This window comes from Notamacropus eugenii, chromosome 3 (genome assembly GCF_028372415.1).
Source record: "Notamacropus eugenii isolate mMacEug1 chromosome 3, mMacEug1.pri_v2, whole genome shotgun sequence".
Taxonomy (NCBI): domain Eukaryota; kingdom Metazoa; phylum Chordata; class Mammalia; order Diprotodontia; family Macropodidae; genus Notamacropus; species Notamacropus eugenii.
The window spans coordinates 178,211,656-178,218,083 of NC_092874.1; the positions used below are offsets into that span (position 1 = coordinate 178,211,656).

At 42.4% G+C, this 6,428-nt stretch overlaps 1 protein-coding gene across 2 annotated transcripts in view; it reads right to left on the reverse strand.

Moving 5' to 3' along the window:
- Positions 1-3,802, reverse strand: part of BMAL2 (basic helix-loop-helix ARNT like 2) — a 79,241-nt gene extending 75,439 nt beyond the window's left edge. For both annotated transcript variants that reach the window (XM_072653435.1, XM_072653434.1), the window contains exon 1: positions 3,527-3,802. The gene's annotated coding sequence lies outside the window, so the exon portion shown is untranslated. The remainder of the gene's footprint in view (positions 1-3,526) is intronic.
- Between the last annotated feature and the right edge of the window lie 2,626 nt (positions 3,803-6,428).

A 6,428-nucleotide genomic window follows, 5' to 3' on the forward strand; every position in this document is an offset into this window, starting at 1 on the left:
ATGGTATTATTCCTCAATTTCAAGGTGAAACTAAGAGGGGATTAGCAGAAAAACAGGATGAATAGGAGCAAGGCAGCTCTGTCTCCACCTCTCCTACCATCAGGAGATCTCAGTCTACTCTGCTCTCCTGGATGCTGTCTTGTCCTCGATTCCAGGAATTCTGAAGTCATCCACAAAGAAGACACTCACCCTCACTTGGCAGAGTGTACAGTCTTTCTGTTTTTCTTAAGTCTGTCAAATAATATTCTCAAATGAACTGTCTACCTGTGGTTTTCCCCCAGGGAATTTTTGTCGGCTAGAAAGATTCCTTACCTAACCCTCTACAGTCCAAGCACAGAAAGTAATTTCAAGCCTCCTGCTTTTTTTTTTTTAGACTTATACCAATAAGATCTTAATATCAGACTATTTAGATATAATGATAAATTTGTAGTTTGGTAGATGAGATAAATGGAAATAGATTCCTGGAATAGGAACCTGGTAATAAAGAGCTATAGATCAGAACTGCCTTAAAACATTTTTGTTTCACCCAAAATAATGAAATAGATAAGTAGAGAGAAAGTGTTAGGTTGAGGAAGACCATTAAGATAATAGGCAAAGTTCTAGTTTATTTTGAGTGTACTAGTCATGCAATGTAGGATGGGATTAGAACTGTGATTTCATTAATAAGAACTCCTGAGTGAGGAAGACCTCTCTCCCAGTGCAAGTCAGTATTTTCTTCAAAATGTATAGTTTTACACTGGTCTCGAGTCAGGAGGACTATCAGATCTGCCTTCAGACACTTACTAGTTATGTGGCCCTGGGCAAGTCATTTAATCCTAATTGCCTCCAAATTTAAAAAAAAAAAAAGGAAGGAAAGAAACCAAGAAGAAAAAGAAATGTATAGTTTTAAAGAGTTGTATAGAACACTGAGAGGCTAAGTGATTCATCCAGGGTCACCCATCTAGTGTACTGGGAATGGGACTTGAATCCAGCCAAGTTTTCTTAGATTCAAGGCTGGATTTTTGCTTCTCACGTAATATAAGAATGTATTAAATTATGTGTAGGGATCATATCTTACTTAAACCTTAGGTCTTAACTTCTCTCTACCATATTTGTTGCTGTTCAGTCCTGTTCAAGTCTTTGTGATCCCATTGGGGTTTTCTTGGCAAAGACAATCAAGTGTTTTGCCACTGTTTTCTCCAGCTCATTTTACAGATGAGGAAACTGAGGTAAACGGGGTTAAATGACTTGCCCAGAGTCACACAGTAAGTGTCTGAGGACAAATTTAAACTCAGAAACATGAATCTTCCTGATTCGAGGCCCAGCACTCTATCCACTGTGCCATATATCTTCATCAACCAAGAAAAAGCAAAACCAGAAAACCTCAGATGTCCAGTTCAGTTCTGATCCTTGTTTAAAGTTGTAAGTGTAATCTGCCAAGCCCAGAGGATCTGTTGGAATCTGCAACAGTCCCACAGAGAACAAACCAATTCTGAGTCATGCCTAACGTGAAAGACTCCAGGAAGACTGAGGAGTTACAGGGCTACTTTGGATGGCACAGAAGTTCACCACTAGATTTCCACTTAGCCCAAGCCTGTCTAAAAGGGGACTCAAGCCTATAGGCTGGCCTCAGAACTGACCTGATATCTCAGGCCCCTCCTAAATATGGATGATGAAGGGTTGAGTTGGACTTGCTCGGTCTTCTCAGAAATATAATGCCTACTGAAAACCTGTCTCCTTCTCAAGGCATACTCCAGGGTCTAGATCAGTTTAACACAAGGCTCTAGGATTCAAAGAAAAAGAAAGGGGGGAGGGGGGAGGTGTTAGGAAATGAGATGCAATCTGCCTCACTTCATTCAGTCTCTCAGAAGGTCAAACTGTCATTATTGCAGTCACCAAACTCACTGTTTATGTATGTTTATATAAAGCTAAGTCAGAAGGATCATTTTAAGCATGTCCTAACTTCACATTTAGTTCTCAACTAAACAACAATGTTTATTTATAATGAAAATAACTTAGCTAAAGGTACCTTGTCACTAAGGTTCAGTCAGGGCCATACGATTTAATCTAGAATTTCTGCTCACCTAGATTAGCATACATTGAAAGAATTCAAATGCCTCCTGGATTTGGACAAAACTGGTTACATATTTTCACAAGTCTAGACAAATATTTTATCAGGAGACCAGTCTTAACTAAAAAATAAAAAGGAGCTATAAGTTAAGTAATTGTTTATCCCAGTCTTCTGCAAAATACATGATGAGGTACATTATGATGGTGGGAATTGGAAACACTACAAGACTCCAAAGTACCACTTTGAGAATACTAAGTTTTCTCATCTCACAGTCTATTTTGGCAAATAATTGAATATATTTTTACTACATTAGGTAAAGCTTATAGAAATCTAATCACCTCTGCCCAAATATTTTTTCTGCAAACTCTCTTAAAATTCTTTTTATTTCTCTGTCACTTATCTTAAGTGGTAGATACAATGATGGTTCCATTATTTTCAATAACAGACCCAAGAGACAGACTACTATAAATAATTATAATAAATGAAAGAAAACTTTGTATAACAGAAAGTTGGTTTTTTCTGAACAACAATAAAAATCCTGTAAGCTGATGTATCAGCATTGTACCATGAGAGGCACTGTTAGAATGAGAGGTCCTGGGTTCAAATTCTGCTTGTAACTTCCAATCATTCAACCTCTCTGGGCTTCAGTTTCCTCAAATATAAATCGGGAGAAGGGATTGAATAGGTAGCGGCTGCTGCTCTAAATCTATGACCTCCCCCTTTATTACAAGGAGTGTGGGGGTGTGGGGGTGTGGGCGCGTGGGTGTGGGTGTGGATGGATGGGTGCGTTTCTTGGGGCAGGAAGAGTAGAGGGAAAGAAATAGATTTTCGTTTCTTTTAAGGAGCCTGTGAGCTACAGCTCTCCTGCCTGTTTTTCAGTCAAAGTTGGTTAGTTTCTGGAGCCAGAAAGAGAAGAGAATGCTGCCTGTTCTTCCTGTGTTCTGGAATGACAACAACAACAACAAAATTCTTTTTATGAATGATGATGGCAGGGGGCCAGAAGAAAGCAAGTAGACCATTCAAAATGACAGACAGAAAGAGGGTAGTAGGAAGGAGATCTGTGACTACAGATTTGCTCTGGAATAACGGAACGGATTTGCTTCTAGGGCTCTCCCCTCAGGGCAAGACATACACTTAAATCTGCCCAAGCGGTGCCAACACAACTTCCATCGTGCCTCCCCGGCAAGCATCCTGCCACCTGAGCCCATAGGTGTGCACATAACAAAATCAGAGCCTGCTTTCCCTTTCTGAAGGAGCTAAGTGCTCTCTCGTCAGTCGCTCACCCTCATCCGCAGCAGGTATCCCAAGGAGCGGCGTGAACAGGCAGGCTCCTTCCATTCCCATCCAGGGCAGCGGCAGCAGCGGCAGCGGGTCCCCCAGCTCGGGGTCGATGGAGGGGGCTAAGCTCCCAGACTCGCCCACCCCCCTTCCCAAGCTCGCCCCAAGCCCGCCAGGCTGTGTCACTTAGGGACTCACCTGGCGCCGCAGCCTCGGCGGGCTGGCTCCCTGCAGACTCAGTGTCTTCTCCCCCAGCCATAGCAGGGGCCGGCCGGCTGGTTCTCGAGCCCTCGGGCTGGCTGCATGGAGGGGGGCCCCAGTCCGTCCAGCACACGCCCGACGAGGCTGATCCGGCAGCGCGGCGGCTGCGGGCACACCTGCGGGGCTGCGCCAGGGATGCTCAGCGGCCACCTCTGCAGCGAGCGGCCCCTCTCCCTGCACACCAGCCGCTGGGGCGGGCAAAGCTTCAGACTCGCCTGCCGAACCTGCCGGGCTACTGAGCATGCCCGGTCGGGCTGCCCTGGCACCCGTTCAAGGCAAGCAGTGGATGCCGATTCCGCTAACCGGGTTTTCGGGGTAACTGGGAGAAATGCGAAGGAGGAGCAGAGGCTGGGCTGGGGGTAGAGGTGCCTGCGGCAGGCTCAAAGTCTTTGAAAAGGAGATCCCAGAGTCCAGGAGCTCAGGAGATAGATGGATGACAAAAGATACAGACAGATCACAGATGACTTGCGGACGAGGAAAAAGGGGGATTCCCACTGGCATCCCTGATCTCAGTATTAATGCTGCCCAAAGAGCTCCCTGAGAGGCATAGGATTTACAAACAGAAGGGACCCTAACGATCATCTAAGTCCAACCCCCGCATGTTTACGGATCGGGAAACTGAGGCCCAGAAGGGTGGAGTGACTTACCCAAAGTCTCACAGTTACTAAACAGCAGAGATGAGCCTGAAACCCAGGTCTTTTAACCCTGGGTTCCAATGTTCTTTCTACTGTGCCCTGCTCCCTCCATACAGCTGAAATTTATATCAATGTATGAGTGTTAAAATATGAAATTTTTCAAAGTGAATGCCCATCCATTGGGGAATGGCTCAACCCGTCGTCGCTCAAGATTGTAATGAAATATTACTGCTATGTGAGAAGTAATGAATATGATGAAAACAGAGGAGCACGGAAAGACTTTATACAAACCATAGTCAGGAAGTCCTGGGTTCAAATCCAGCTGCAGACGTTTACTATCTCTGTAACCCGGGGCAAGACATTTATCCTCTCTTGGTCTCAGTTTCCTTACCTATAAAGGGAATGGCCTTGGACTTGGCCACTAATGAATCTAAGTCTATGGTCCTATGATATGAAATGAAGTAAGCAGAACTGAGGAAACCATAGACACAATGACCACAACAATAGAAATGGAAAGAAATATAAGAAACAAATATTAAAAATTGAATGCTAAGAATCTGAGGCCCTTTCCCCCACACTCTTACTTTACAGAAGTGGGAGGTTATGGGTGTGAAATACTGGATAGAATGTCAGCCTTTTTTCAAAATGTGTGTTAATTTTACCGAACTTTTTTCTGCTTTTATTATTATTTTTTTAAAGTAAAGGATGGCTCTCTGAGAAGGGCGCAGGGATATATTGGGAAGGGTAGGTGAACCAAAATCAAAAGATCAAGAAAAAATTATTTTAAAATTAAAAAAAGAAAATGACATTTCTTTTTTAGTAGTTCAACCCCTCCAATACTTTGGTCTTATTTTTAAGTTTAAAAAATGTTTATTTTTACATCACCTTGATCTTCTTTCCTCCTACTCAGACAGTCCTTCCCTATGGCAAACGATAAGAAAAAAAGGGGAGGAGGGAAGCTGTTTGGCAAAATTAAACAACACATCAGTTGGTTCAGAGAATATATTCAATATTCCACAACCATACTACTCCACCTTAGCTTAAAAAGGTCAAGGTCTCCCACTGCCTACAGGGCCATCTCCAGTCTTGTTACTGGACTCAGATGGCTCTGGAGGAGAAAGTGGGGCTGGTGACTTTGCACAACCCTGCCTCACTTAAATCCTATTCACTTGTCATAGCATCACCTTCTGGATACTATGATTGTCTTCAAGAAGAATGGACAAACAACAACTCCCCCACTGCAGAAAAGAGAGAGAGAGGTTCAGAGACTGACATCACTTACTGTCTTAACTCATATGGAATCTGACATCCAAAAGTAAAGCCACAGAAGTATAATGTAAAGGGTTGAATTTTCAGAACTCCATAAAGAAGAGATAAAGGAATGAAAGAATGCTTTAGTTTGAAGATAACAAAGAATTTCAAGGGTGACACTAAGGGGACAGCAGGGACCAGGGTAGTGAAGTTGGAGTGTAAAAAGTTGAGTTTAACTTCCAGCTTACCTATTTTATATAATAATGATCTATAATTTATATTAAAATTAAGGTTACATGTTCTATAAACATACATTCTATATAATTATACAAATATATAATTACTTATTAATTGTGTGACCTTGGACTTAAACTTTTTGGGCTTAAGCCTATACCATGTATATACAGCATGATAATTGTGATACTTGTGATAATAAAAAAAATCTTTTGGGAAACTTTTCTGAATACTGATAACAGGCTGCCTCTGTTTTGGACCCATGCTCATTCCCTTTTATTTTCTGGAAAAAATCCATTTCATGTGTCTTGCTGGCCAATCCCCAGTTTCCCTTTGTATATGACTTTAAAGATGGGAAATTTATCAAACCACCTTGAGTGAAAACTTATGTTCTCCCACCCCTCAAAAATAAAGTTCCTGGACATCCTTCATTATCAAGGAGAAGAGTGATGAGAGAGTCATAGATCCTGGATATGCTACATCCTCTTCCTCCTGCTAGAGTGTGAAAACTTAAAGTGCTGGTGACCTCTCAAAGTATAGCCTTTTTTTGTTCTTGCCCTTTCAGTTTTTACCTCTCCTCCTGTGCCCCTTCTCTCCTCAGCAATATGGTTTCTTATTTTAGGTTTTGAGTTTTCCCTTGTTTGAGTTGCAACATACTGTAATAATAGCCCATGACTGCCCTTTCTTTTGTGAAGCCTGCCTTGTCTCCAAAACTGCCA